This window comes from Homalodisca vitripennis, chromosome X, assembly GCF_021130785.1.
Source record: "Homalodisca vitripennis isolate AUS2020 chromosome X, UT_GWSS_2.1, whole genome shotgun sequence".
Classification (NCBI taxonomy): domain Eukaryota; kingdom Metazoa; phylum Arthropoda; class Insecta; order Hemiptera; family Cicadellidae; genus Homalodisca; species Homalodisca vitripennis.
In genome coordinates, this window is record NC_060215.1 from 129,033,181 (window position 1) to 129,048,093 (window position 14,913).

Consider the following 14,913-nt stretch of genomic DNA (forward strand, 5'->3'; position numbering starts at 1 on the left):
TTTGGTTTTGTAAAATTGTTTATTGTCATATTCTAGAGATTCAGTATTAATTAAAATTAAATTATGCTGTTGCTATTTCAATTTCCACAGGAACCTTCGACTTCTCCAAGGGAAGGTGAATTGCAGGACTGTGATGGGAGGGTTTTGTAAGCCTTTGCAACCAAACTGTAAGCACCTGTTGAACCAGCTAGTGGTGGATTCACTGCAGAGAGCGATACCTGGCAAACTCACGGCACACTCTCCAGCAACCCATAACACTTACACATCTGAAAAATATTCTGGAAAGAATAAAGAAGAATGAATCAATGGAAGTTGAATCTAGGGTACAGATAGAAGTAAGAAGACATACAGTAGTTAAAAAGAACTCAGATGGCAGTAAAGAAGCTGAGAAATCGGGTGAGTCAATGGAACTTAAATCAGAACTTCAGATATGAATAAAATAAATTACGTTTGTCAATTATAATTGACCTGAATAAAATACTTTTATATGTATATACTTATATATTCGTGTATAAGGACATTTTTTCACTTGAACAGATTGGCAGACCAGAATAGTTCACACTGGCTTTTGTGAGCTTTTGTTGCGACCTTGCTCAGATTCAATAAAAATCACATCGATTGACCTGTATAAGCAAATAATACGAATGAACACTTTTCTTCACATGCATGGCAGTGCTGCCAACCTACTTATAATCCTCCAGTAAAACCCATTGCACGATAAAAGTGATGCTAGGTTTCACTGTGCACGTTGTGTTTGGCACGCTAGTGCACTAAAGTTCACTAACTGTACATTGCATTTATTGTATCCTCACAAAAGCAAAAACGTTTGACTTGCAGATTATTATATTTTTAACTAACACATTTACATTATGTACAAAAGAAGTCCAAGCCTTTGAAGTTAAAATAGATAAACTTTGTAACAACTCGATTTTTAAGTCTCACTACAAATTTAAATCCCACAAATGTACATAATTCCATTTGCGTTTCCAGTAGAAATATATCTGCAACTAAAAGACTGTTTCAATATTTTAAATCCCCTTTACTTGTGTGCGGGGTCTGAGTGTATGTGGAAGTGAAATTGCCATGGCCCAACTCTACTCCCTAATTGCTAATATAATATAGTTGAAGTGAAGCACACCTACATCATTTTAATACAAACGGCAGGAGTTTGTAGAATTTATAAGTACAGAAAGCTCGAATTATTATTCAAGATAGATTAATAAAGGGCGGTAAAATATCTGTATAACAATAAAACATGTAATTCAGTGCATGTTGTACACTTCAGTAACTAGAATACACAGTATATTTTAAAATTGCGTTACAGAAATGTGGTAAAAGTTATATTTTTAATATTTACCCATTTTAAGAACCAAACTAGATGACTTTGTCATTACTTTCTATGCAATATGTAAATTTTTTAAATGAAATAGTTTCTGAAAATAAATGCTGAGGAGTAGAATTTTATCTACAGACTAAACTCACAGTCTGTAGAAAAAACAATTATTATATTCTATACAACTCAAACTATTCAAGAGTGATATATATTAAATAGTGCTATTTTATCTTCCTAAACCTCCACTGACTAGAATACCTGTCTATGGTTAATAGTCCTTGTCCTAGTGATACAGAAAGATTTAAAAATGTTTTGTATAGTACATGAAGGGCAACCAGTTTAAAATTGAAATAGTTAAAAGTATTATTTAAATTAAAATATAAAATTACAATTTACAAGTTAATACATTACTATCCAAATGTATTATTATGAATTTGTTATAGTTCATGTAATACAAGTATGACTAATTTTGAGCCTGATTTCAGATAGTGGTATATATATCTTACCTTACATTAGAGCTTAAATCTATATTAAATTTGGCATGATTTAATGAGGAGTATTACTTTCTACACATGTGTGTGAAATCATAATGTCGTAACGTTTCATACATACGTAAATGCTGCTGTGCTCATACATCTATAATTTTCCTTTTGAGAAAGCAGTAAAAATTCGTACAATTCTATAGAATGAGTCATAACAATGTTGTATGTTTGTATTTCTAATTTTTGTAAATCTCAAGAACGCATTAAGATTTCAACTGATAAATATATTAAGGAGACTGCTTCTGATTTGAATCATTTTCATACTTTAAATAGATGATCCTTAAATAATTGGCTAAATTTTTAAATGTAACAATAGTCCAAATATTTAGAATTTAGAAAACCCTGACACAATTTCTTCCATTGATGGATGATGGTGGCATTTTTGGGATATCACTTTCTAAATTCAAAACCCCATTAATTTGATGATTCTCGTGCTTAATTCGTTTAAATAGCACAAGATTATTTATTTATGTTTGATTATTATTTTCTTATTGTTCTAAGAAATAATGCTTTGACTAGAATGTAAACAACTGTGAAGGGGGAATATATATATATTATGTATAGTAATACTATATATATATATATATATAGTAATACTGTGCTATGTGTGTGATATACTTTAGTTCAGTTACTTTATACTACTTTATTATAGATATCTGATGTTTCCACTGATATTTAAAGTAATTCCTTTAACTTTGTAGCTAAAAGGTGTAATATTCAATAATGAATGCTCAATGGTTGAGTTTTAAATTATTAATGTTTATGATGAAAAATTATGTTGAATTATCTATAAAAGGCCCTGCACAGAATGATTGGCTATGCGTACATGCACACTCTATTAATATAGAGGCATTCTCGCTTTTGTGCCATTATGTTATTGAGATTACCACATGTGTTTTTAACCAGCTTAAGTATTTAAGAATATATGCAACAAAAATTTGTATTAATATAAAAGCAAAATGTGGTCCGATTATTTGAAAATGTTGTATAATTATACTCCATTAAGGGAACCACATTGTGTTCATAATATGCGGAAAAAAGTGTATAAGTAAAATAAATAGCTGACAACTTAAAATCATTCTATAATAACATTTATTCTGTTATAATTGTTGGTAATTATATTAAATAATGGTTTTCTAGGGCCTTATCCAACCTTTTGTGGTTGATAGTTAAGAGCACCTCGGCCTGTTAGTCCCTTTAACCCTTTTAATGCCAACGATCGATATAGCGATCGTCGGCATATTTGCGAGTATTGCCGACGATCGATATAGCGATCGTCAATGGCACTGCGAAAATTGCCGACGATCGTTATAAAGACCGTTCGTTTAAACTTACTTTACAGGCATTTAATGTACATCAAATCTCACAAAACGTATTATGCAGTGTCTAGAGGTTACATGGAACATAAATAAATCTCATTTTATCCTTTTTGGATTTTACTCTATGTATTATAATCTATGAAAATATAGTTGTTTACTTTTGTTGTTTGGGTCACTTCAGTGAGACTGACAGCTCAGTGTGTTGAGGTTATTGTAGATGATTTATTGTTTTTAAAGATATTATGTATAAAACTTTTTCTTTTTATTGGTGTTTATATTGGTTTCGAAGATGAGTAAGAGGAGTAGATCACCAGTTAGTGAAAATACATTAGTAAATAGTTTGTTAGGAAGTGGAATTGAAGTATTGAATGACTCAGACTATAGTAATGGTTTTGTGAACAATCTTTCTGATTCTGAAAATGAATCAAGTACATCTGAGGATTCTGTGGGTCTAAGGGAAGAATATAATGACGATACGGATGCTGACCCAGACTATATAGGCCTAGAATCAGAAGACTCATCTGACGAAGGAGATGACAACCATAGCCTACATATCAGACGTAAACGTAGACTTGATGTACAAGACCATGTTTCTTTAAATGAAGTTATCAAAGATGTAATATCTAATTTTACAGATGTACTAATTAATAATGTAGACCTAAACAACGTTCAAAATCAAAATATACTAAATCAAAATATCCCAAATCAAAATATACCTGGCTCTGACTGGAACGTAGTTGCGGAAAATAATGACACCCACTCCCAAACCACATTTGCATTTGATGAACTACCTGGACCAAAACATTGTCCTCCACATGATTCACCACTGATTTCATATTTCAATTTATTTTTTACAGTAAATTTGATCAATTCTTTTGTGCTTAGAACCAATCAATATGCCCGAGAATACATTGCATCCCATGCCCAAACACTATCACCTTCCTCTAGAGCTCAACAATGGAAACCGGTAACTATGCATGAAATGAAAGCTTTTATAGCTACTATATTAAATATGGGAATAATTCAAAAGCCTACAATTGATAGCTATTGGTCGCTAACTGGCTCACTTAGCACACCTTGGTTTGGAAAAATGTTCAGCCGGAACAGGTTTCAGTGTCTCCTACAGTTTTTCCACATTGCAGATAACAGATTGTTAGTGAAACCAGGACATCCTGAATATGATCCTTGTGGTAAGTTTGCCCCTTTGTTAGAACATGCCAATAGGATTTTCAGAACTCACTACACCCCTCATCGGGAGATTTCTGTAGACGAAAGTCTAATAGGAACAAAGAGCCACTCGCAAATATTGCAATACTTGCCTAACAAGCACCACCATCGCTGGGGCATAAAGATGTGGATGTTATGCGACTCAGTGACAAAGTATTGTTTGGCCTTCTTCTGCTATAGGGGTAGTAAAAATAAAGATAAAGAAACTGGCCTTGCTTTCAATGTTGTTCGGAAACTTTTAGAAACTGGACAGTATCTAAAAAAGGGTTATCACGTTTTTATGGACAATTTTGTTACCAGCTTTCCTTTGGCTAAATTTTTATTTGAAAACCTTACGTACATGACAGGCACTTTACGGAGCAATCAAAAAGGGATACCTCACCAGTTCAAAGAAAAGTTTGATGTTGGAAAAAAGTTATACATGAGACAAGAAAATATGTTGATGTTAGGTTACCGTGAGAAGGCTTCCCAAAAAAATCCAGTTTTGCTACTTTCTACTAAAGAACCAGCACAGTCCAAACAAGTTAGAAGACAAAAAGGCACGAGAACAATCCTAAAATAAAGCCTCAAATGATAAACTCATACAACATGTATATGGGCGGCATAGATGGATCCGACCAAATGTACTGTTATTTAGACGAACGTCGGACCGTCAAATATTGGAAGAAGGTCGTGTTCAATTTATTTTCTAAAATGGTACTGAATGCCTACATAATTTACAATGAAAATAGTTCAGGGAAAATATTGACAAGATTTCAATTTACATCTTCAATAATTGAAGATCTTTCCAGTGAGTGGCTTAGGCAGAAGTCTCAACCTCATCGACCCAACCCGGATATGGGAGAGGGTGACAATCTTGGAGCTAATCCCCCCTTTGGCCTAGAATCTCTTCCTGGGATCTTGCTAAGAAACTGTTGTGTTTGCAGCAAGCAAAGTACCAGTACTGGAGGAAGAAGAAAGAGAACAAAAACTGTTTGTAAAGCATGTAAGAAAGGTGTCCATCCGACATGCTTTGGTGACCACAGGTGTTAGAACATTACACCGGAAAATTGTATATAGTTCTTGTAAATATACATCACAATAGTATACACTACATAGAAATAAGTTATAAATTTTCTGTTTTTGAGTTTTCATTGTGTTTTTATTGGACTTAGAACAATGTATGATCTCAAAACCAATAGGACTATACGCGTGTTAGAATAAAGTGATTTTTCAAGATATGTATATATCTGGAAAATATAAAATAACTTCCGTATTTATTGAGGTAAGTACTTGAAATTTTTTGTGTGTACTAACAATTAACTGTGTTATTATGTAAAATATTGAAATTATTGTTGGTATTAATTTTAAGCTATCTTATTATAGAACAAACTAAAAATTTATAAAAAAATTTTTTTTAATGATATTTTGTTATTTTTATTTTTTTTTTTCCATTTTTGAAAAGTTTTAAACAACTATTTTTTTCAATAATGGAACTAAATACAAACAAAACAAGACCATTTCCATGACCCTATGACAATAAAATTACAAACATATGAATTTTTATACAAAACTCATTTGTCGCAGATTGGCATTTGTCGCATGTCAATCTGATATTGGCTTGGCATATTTTTCTACACAAGAAAAATTTATGGTGGCATTAAATGGTTAAGATATAGTCTTGATAATTTGATAAGAAAGATGACAGTTTTTCAGGTTGTTGTCGACTCATATACTCATCGTTTCAATCAGCAAGTGAGGCTAGTATTGAATTTTAGTTTATCGGGAGCTAAAATAACGATTTTAAATTGAAATTAAACTAACTGAAACCTGGGATAAATTCACAACAACGCACAATTCATGGAAACGAATGATGTACTGAATGGATATAATTTACAAAATATAAAAAAACAATTATTTAACTCTCCACAGCTAATACTATTCCAGATACCAATATTTCCAAGAGTCACAAGTCATAGATGTGAGGCTGCATGGATAAATAAATGTAATGTGTTTTTTAAATGCTGAGCAACAATTATTTTAAAAAAACAGTCAAATTTCATTACCATATTTATGTTGTTTCATAGAAAATTTGGGAAGTCTGATTTAATTCATCTCAATGATAGGGGTAACGAGATATTGTTATCAATACTACTTCAGACCCTATCGTAAATTATGTGCTCACTCATTAGCAAGTACAAATTGGTAAAATCCTGTAATTAATTAATTTAGGTCAGGTCTTAAATGTATTGATTTATATGTACATTGTGTGGATATTTTGTACTTTGCAATAACTCATAACTTACTATGCAAAATATGCAAGTTAAATTATTATATCAGTGAGTCATGTAAGCCTCCACCCTCTCCGGTACATGATCGCTACATTCATCTGTAGTAAATAAACGTTTAGGAAAATAATAAATATTGTTTGACAAGTCTGTAAATTTATTTGTAATAATTTATAAATAAGTCGAATACTGACAAGATTGAGTAAAGGAGCAGGACCCTCCCTGCCACCTTGTGAGTGGCTTAACCACCCTTCAGGCACATCTTGGATAAATAAATTGAATGCTCAGCAAGCAGTCAATCTGTGTTATGTTAGGAGTTTGACACCAGCTAGTACTTTAAACGAAAACCAAAAAATTCTAAAAAGTCTTATAAGATAACAGAAAAGCTTGAATCTCAGAATGTATCATAGGAAACTGTGTAAACTAATAATGAGACAGATTTGGTCTGATAACATACCAAAAATACCTGAACATACGTCTCAAACGACGCCGCCTTCCAGCTTCGGCTATTGGGAATAAAATTGCAGTGGCAATGGCCAGCATCCTCTTCAATTGTCAAACTGATTTACCGTAAGTAGTGACAAGTCTTATTGAGACATTGTCATTAACGTCAGGAACCGTAAGCAGTTATTGTTATTTTTTATCCAGGTTAAGAAAATTATTTATATGAATTTAATTGATGATCACAAATTAATAATAATAATTCTTCCCAAGACTCAGGGACTGTTGCAAAACACGTGGATGAGGGCGTACTCCGAGAAAGTACAACCGGGGGAAATAATTCAAAGGGTGATTAACATTTTCTATTCGATCGAATTAAGCACCATCTAATCAAATCCAACATGTACAGAGTTCTAGCGCAAACCAAGCCGTTAACGGACTTTGTACTTGATATTTAGAGTTCGGCTGTGTGTGTGTGTGTTTCGGCTACCATCCGCAAAAGAAGAACTATACTTCATGCTATTTTGACTGGTTTATATGATCAGACCAGAGCACGTTACCTGGTTTTCCATTGCCGATATCATTATTCAGTTTGTTGCAGTTAGTCCCAACACCGGAATCGATTAGAACAATGCACCAACCTCAAAATCAGCCCGATCATCAATTTCAACTTCAAACTTATGCACAACCTTACCGTCGATCAGTTCTGTGTGACCATCGTCAAATAGGTAATTACAATAACCCTAAAATTAGAGCCCCGGTGTGCCCGCCTCCAGCTTTGTACCACGTGTCACGCCCCTGGCAGTCCTCGCCGTTATCACCACAGTCCTGCAATGAATATAGGCCTAAACTTATTTAGAAAATCCTGCACGTGCTACGCCCCATTAGTCTCTAAACAGTTAAAATCCCATCTTGGTCTCTAAAGTTGCGAAATGTTAATTAAAAGCACCTGTTAAATGTAATCAAATGTTCTGTGTAAACATTGTATTATGACAGAACTACCATATGTTTCTTTAATTTAACTACTATTTTCTATTTATTTACTTTTATAGAGTGAAAACATAATGTAAGTAACAACACTTCTTATTTCATTATCGTGACAACTTAGGTAAATGATGAATTTTACGTAATGAACTAAATTGTAAATGTTTGGGTGAAGCCACAGATATATCAGTACGTTTCTATTTACTGGGAACGTCATATTCTAGTAATATTATAAATGTTAAAGTGAGATTGTTGTTTGTTGCTTCTAAGTTCCCTGCTATTCATATAGGCCTTGTCTTAATTCAAAAATCCCTCCGAGCTACTCCTCACTGCTCTCTAAAGTTACAAAAAACACCATCATGGTGTCTAAAGATGCATCAAAGCAAACAAATATTATTAATTTAAAGTGCTTGTTAAATGTAATCAATTGTTTTGTAACAGCACAAACGTATAATTAAATAATTTAACCAATATTTTAAATTTTGAAGGCATAGAGTAATCTTGATAGTAACAACACTTCTTATTTCAACCTATTCTGAAATAAATATAAAAAAATTAAAAGTTTTGTTAAACATATAGTTTTAACTGTAAATTTTAGAAAATATGATGTAAGCAGTGCTTGGTCAGTAATGAAATGAACATTTAAAAGTTACCATATAACTTTTGCTATAAATTTAAAGACCTTTATAAAACCCATCTTTGTTGTCTTTTGACAGAAGCAGGCTTCTCAGATCTTTGTATGTACAAGATCTCGTATATATTTTCTAGATTGGGAAACAAATTAAAATAATGATTTATTTCTCCCTTTTTATACAATCAATGTACATGTAACAATGTCTTATAAATTAAACTGCCACGTTATCAAGTTATGTGGCAGATATTTAGATCAAAAAATCAAATCAAAAATGAACAAAACAAAATAGTTAACAAAGTGAAAGAATCCAATAACATAATAACTAAAGCATTTAGCTCAGGGGCTTCAGCTACAGTTTTGACAAATACACACTAGTATACAGGAGGATAAATTATAAACACAAATACATAGTATAATAAAGAGCAGTATTAGGACAATGTATTTTATCATGTTTATAATAATAACCATATTACAAAGATTATCAAGACTGATTGATTAGATGTTTGTACTATTGCAACACTTCCTTAATAAATTCTAAACTGTATGCTCAAGTAACCAGATCTTAAGCTTCTTGCAAAACTTTGGTAGGTTCTGTTTAATTTTGAGATGCTGGGGTAATTTATTAAAACATTTGGGTCCTGCATACTGAAAGGACTGTCTGAAATAGATTTATTAACCTTTGGTAATCTAAATATCGGTTGTCGATAACTTCTAATGTCCTGAGGAATTGCTACCCCATTGCCACTTCTTAAATAAAATAACCGCAGTACTTTGTACGTGTACAAGTGTTGTACGGGTAAAATTTTCAATGAGCAAAAGGTAAAAATGAACCGCCTAGCATTTTTTATGTAAAATTATTCTAATAAAAAATTTTGATTTGTTCTGATTTTATTAATAAGGTAAGTAAAAGTCCCCCCCCCCCAACGTGTAAGTCCTTGCTGCAGTTTTGAATGTATCAAAGAATAATATAAAATTTTAAGCAAAGATTGTTAACAAAAGTTTTTCAAAAAGTAAAATTTCCTAATTGATTTTCTAAGATTACTAAGCAAATTAATTACATGTTTGTCCCAATTTAATTTTTCATCCAAAATCACACCCAGGCACTTAAAATTACTAACTTTATCTATAACTTGGCACAAGATATTCCATTACAATTTGTTTCTTGACGGATTAACGGATAAGGCAGGTCGAAGCCTATAAGTCAAAGTTTATGAACTTTGTTTTACTAACATTAACTTTCATATTATTGACATTTCTCCATTGGCTCAACAAACATAGATCTTTATTTATATTATTGCATAACTTTGTCAGAGTTGCAATATTTCGGAGTACAAGAAAGTGATGTTGTCAGCGAAAGCAGTTATATTACGGACAAAATTTAAATTTAAAAGGTCATTTACAAAAATTAAGAAGACGGTTGCTGAGATAACCAAGGCTTGTTGCACCCCCGCCCACAAGGTAAAGGCTGACTCAGGCATTCTCGAATCCGCACGCACTGAGTCCTACCATTCAATAAGGTTCGGAACCAGTCCAGCGCTACACCACTCACACCCGCTCCCTCCATTTTATTTAAAAAAAATTATGATCAACAAAGGTCAAATGCTTTTTTAAAATCAATGAAAGCCCGTTGTTTAGTAACCATTGTTTAAACCATCTTAATTTTTTTTTTTTATTTAATTAGCTCATCTTCTGTTGTTTTACCTTTCATGAAGTAAAATTGGTTTGGATTGAACAAATCGATACCGTGTAGGTAACTAATAAGTTTATTTCTCCACAACTAATTCTTATTTATTCCAACACCTTTGAAAAGACTGAAAGTAAGCTAATAGGCCATAGGTTATCCAATTTTATGAAGTTTTCCTTTTTAAAGATTGGAACAACGCTCCTAATATTTTTTTTTTTATATTTCAGGAAAAACCATTACTAAAACTTAAATTTAGTGCGTGTGTTAAAACTGGTGTGATATCATTTGAGATAGCTTTAAGAAGAAAACAGCAAAATTGTCAAATCCAGAGTTCTTATTTTTTAGGTGGTTAATAACGTTCAAAACTTCAATTTCATTTGTAAAATCAGATTTTAGTAAGAGTAGATCGAAGTAAATTACAATGTTTATAAATTATACACTGTTTTAGTGATTTTCTTGGTCATGGCAACAAAGCAAACGCAACATTTACGTTGGAAACATGTAAAGCCTATAACATTTTGTGCGAAACCGCAGGTAACTGCAATTGTAATCACAAAGTAATATATCAGACACTGAATATAGTTTTTCAATTATATAAAATCGTCGCAGGACATTGCATTAAGTTTTCTCTCTATCGTATTACATCATAAATGCTTTCACAAAGAAAGCTAAGTACTTCGATTATAAGGTTTCTTCATATTGGTCTAAAATAATTCCAATGTTACTCAAATTGTGGGAAATATTCAATCAAATACATGGAATTTTAGATGCAATTCAGTGCAGAGGAATTGCGGGCGAAACCTCATTAAGTGTTAGTAGGCTGTAAATAAATCCGTAAAAAAGGACTAAACCAGTCGCTTTATTCACTGGTTTCTTTCTATAGTAGGGTGTCCCCTTATATGTCATTAAAATCGAGCCTTGTTATTGAAATGAAGTGTTACAATCAAGTCTTGTAAGGAATTTTTACCTAATCAAACTGTTAGCAAATTAAACCTTGATAATAGTTTTTATAATTAATTTAATGCTCTTTGGGTGCTATTCGGAACAACAGACATAACATTTTGTATGTACAAGAGGGTTTTATTCCAAATTTGGTGACAACATGACTGACTCTGTTACATTTTAGCTCATATTATGTAGCCTTCATAATATATAATATGTACCTTAACTAAGAAAATACTGTTTTACAAATAAAATGAGTCAACATTTTTATTTATGACATACTATTTCCATCTCACCCCAGATAACATGCCAGGACTAAAAACAGTTCAGGACTTCCTGTCGCCAGGGTCAAGGTCGAGCAGTACTTGGTGGAGAGAAGTGTTATCGTGCATCGTCCAGCTCTGTTTTGAGGCTACGGTAGCCTGACCAATTCCTCTTACTGTTAAAAATTAGCCTTTACTTCAGTTGCGTTGCGAACAATTATATTCACGACTATTTTACAAGCTTATATAGGTAGAATTGTTTTCCTTTATAGTTTAATAAATTAAATACCATTTTACTAAATGAACAGAAGAAACATTATCCAAAGAACCAAACTTCGAGATGAATAATTATTAACATATTTCGTAATCATGCGATTCATGTTAAGATTTTCCCAGTTTAGTCAAATAAAAGTTAGAGCAAGATTAGTATTAATTTTATTGTACAGTTGGCAGCACGACAAAAACAATGCACAGAAGCCAGTTGCGCCCCGTGACAAAAAGCGAAGTGTGTGTGAACTTTGTAACTTACACAAAATTTCACGTGTATGTCATGTGAGCCCAGAAGTGTCTTTGCGATGGTAAAGTTCACGAGGCAGGTAGAAAAGTTCACAAATAAAGTCCACATTGGTTATTTATGTGTAGATGTGTACTATTGTCCGTACGATGATATGATATATATATATATATATATATATATATATGTATATTATAAATATATTATGTACATAAATTATGTACATGTCTAGACATCAAATCTCTTATTATCAATTAATTTTAATTTACTTATAATTGACCAGAGTTAATTATATATATATACACACACACTACTTGTTTTTCAGTTGTTTCATGTCTTAATAATTATTCATTTTCACAGGAATCTTCGACTTCACCATCGGATGGTACATCTCAGAACTGTCGTGGAAGGGTTTTGCAAGACTGGAACAAAGTTGATGAGTGTGAAATCCAACTCAACACTACCAGGAAGCTCCTGGTACCAATTTTTGGGTACTAATTACTTTGCCTGCGGCCAGCAACAGCACGTATGCTAACATTATTTATCAGTCAGTCGATTTTGGTTGATTAACTACATAATTTGACACTTGAAATATGAAAGTGAAATTCTTACAGAAAATACTAACCTTTCCTTTGGGATATTTGATTTTATGTTTGATTCATTAATACCATCTTTTGGAAACTTCATATTCTCAGTTTGATTTTTAATAATTTTTCATGAGAATCTCTCAATTGTGTAGTTGTAAAAGTGTATTTGTTTTATCAGTACTGTTTTCTACATCACCAGTTTAAATCTTATTTTCTTGCAATGGCTTAGTACTAATATCTATGTCAGAAGAAACAACTGATATTAGTGTTATATTTTTAACATTTTTTTACATTCCTCTTTAATAGTTTTACAGTGTTTTCAGAGTTTTATATTGATAAATTCCCTTATCTACTTTTTATTGTAACTCACAACTGCTCTAATCTTATTATCACATTTTTCTTTCAATTTATCTTCATGAATTTTTATTTTTCCATCAGATGTGTCCTTTTCTAGTTTCAATTCTGAACCACTCTTGTCTTCTATTCTATTCTCACTACTTATTTTTGGGTCCTCTTCAAGAGTTTCCATACATTTTTCAGATAATTTATCCACATAGCCAATAATTTCTTTATTCAATTCTAACTTACCATGGTTTCCAGAAATATTTACAAAATCTTTTTCTACTTCATCTGCCTGAAATTCTAAGGGGTTTGCAGATTTCATATCTTCATGAATGTCTTTCTTTCTTATTTTACATTCTTACTCACAACTACTGTCATCCATTTTATTTTCACTCCCTCCAGAACTAAATTAATCTTCAGGTAAGTTGTCTGTCACGTCACTGGTCTTTTCAATCTACTCTTCATTAGCAGTTTCATCTCCCGTTTAATTAGTTTTAACAATTGGTTCAATATCAGTGTTAGTATTTTTTGTAAGAATTTCACTTTTATCTCCTTCGACGATTTTAGGATTTTCTTGCTAAAAAGAATCTTTATTTTCTTTGTGGTTTATCTGTAGTACTTCATCTTCAATGTCACATGTTTCAGCTGTGCTGGAAATTAAGACAATGTATAAATGTGACAAAAAACATTCTTAATCATAGATATTTATAGATTGGATGATGCATAGGAATTCCTGTTATTCTATAATAAAATTATAATGCATTTAGTATTCAGTGGTGTAATGAGGTAATGACCAGGGTATCCATTATTCTTTATAAGTTATTAATTATCTGTTAGTTTTTTATTTATATGGAACTCTTCAAAATTATTATTGTATATAAATTTATTTGTGGACTATATTTGGAATTTAGTTTTTGTTGATATTCTTGTTTTAATGATATATTTATGTTATTATTCATTATTAAGAATATTAATATTTAAAATACCATGTAGAAGGTAAGCTCTTAAAATAATAGAACATAGACTGTGTTTTCCCCCTCAACTAGCTACTAGCTTGAGGTGACAGTAGCAATACTGACAAGCATATTGATTAAATAAAAAATATTATTATCTTACAAGACGAGACTTTAAGATATTTTTCTTTTTCATTTGATGGATGAGTTTAGGACCATTTGTGTCTCACTTACTAATTAATGTTAATCACACCAAACTGTAGCTTCTGCAAAAACTTAATATATGTGTTGTTTCCTGTTCTCTGTTCATAGTAGAATATATACATTTAAATTATAATACGTGTAATATATATATATATATATATATATATATATATATATATATATATATATATATATATATATAAAATATGTTTCTTAGTAGGCCTTTGTGAATTGAAGTTATCAGCTACACATGTACAAAACAACAAAACACCCATAAAACTTGTATTTCTTATGTTGTACAGTATTGTTTTTGGAAAATAAATATGTTTTGAGTTAAAATTAAACAGGCTATAATTGAACTATTAAACCTTAATTAATTAGTATGTTTGAAACAGTTTTCAACACGATAATTGTACTTATTCCATTAGTTGATTACACCTCACTGTACTTACTAAACGTGTTAACATTCCATTGGATGATCACAATTTAAATTGCAATATATGCTCAATATAGAATCATGTAACCTCAAAATAAAACAACAGTTCACTGCAACCGCAATCCTCTAACTCTGTAGTCAGTGGCGGCTTTAGTCGGTGTGCCCGGGCCCACCCACATTTTCAAGAACATGATGTATTCAACAGGAAGTACTATCAAAAACCAGGTTTTGTTTTGTTTAT

General features: G+C 31.7%; 1 long non-coding RNA gene across 1 annotated transcript in view; it reads left to right on the forward strand.

The window, feature by feature from the left end:
- Positions 1-14,402, forward strand: part of LOC124369860 — a 36,996-nt gene extending 22,594 nt beyond the window's left edge. Inside the window, exons 4-5 of the long non-coding RNA XR_006923118.1 lie at positions 91-396; positions 12,511-14,402. This is a non-coding gene — a long non-coding RNA (uncharacterized LOC124369860). The remainder of the gene's footprint in view (positions 1-90; positions 397-12,510) is intronic.
- The last annotated feature ends 511 nt before the right edge of the window (positions 14,403-14,913 follow it).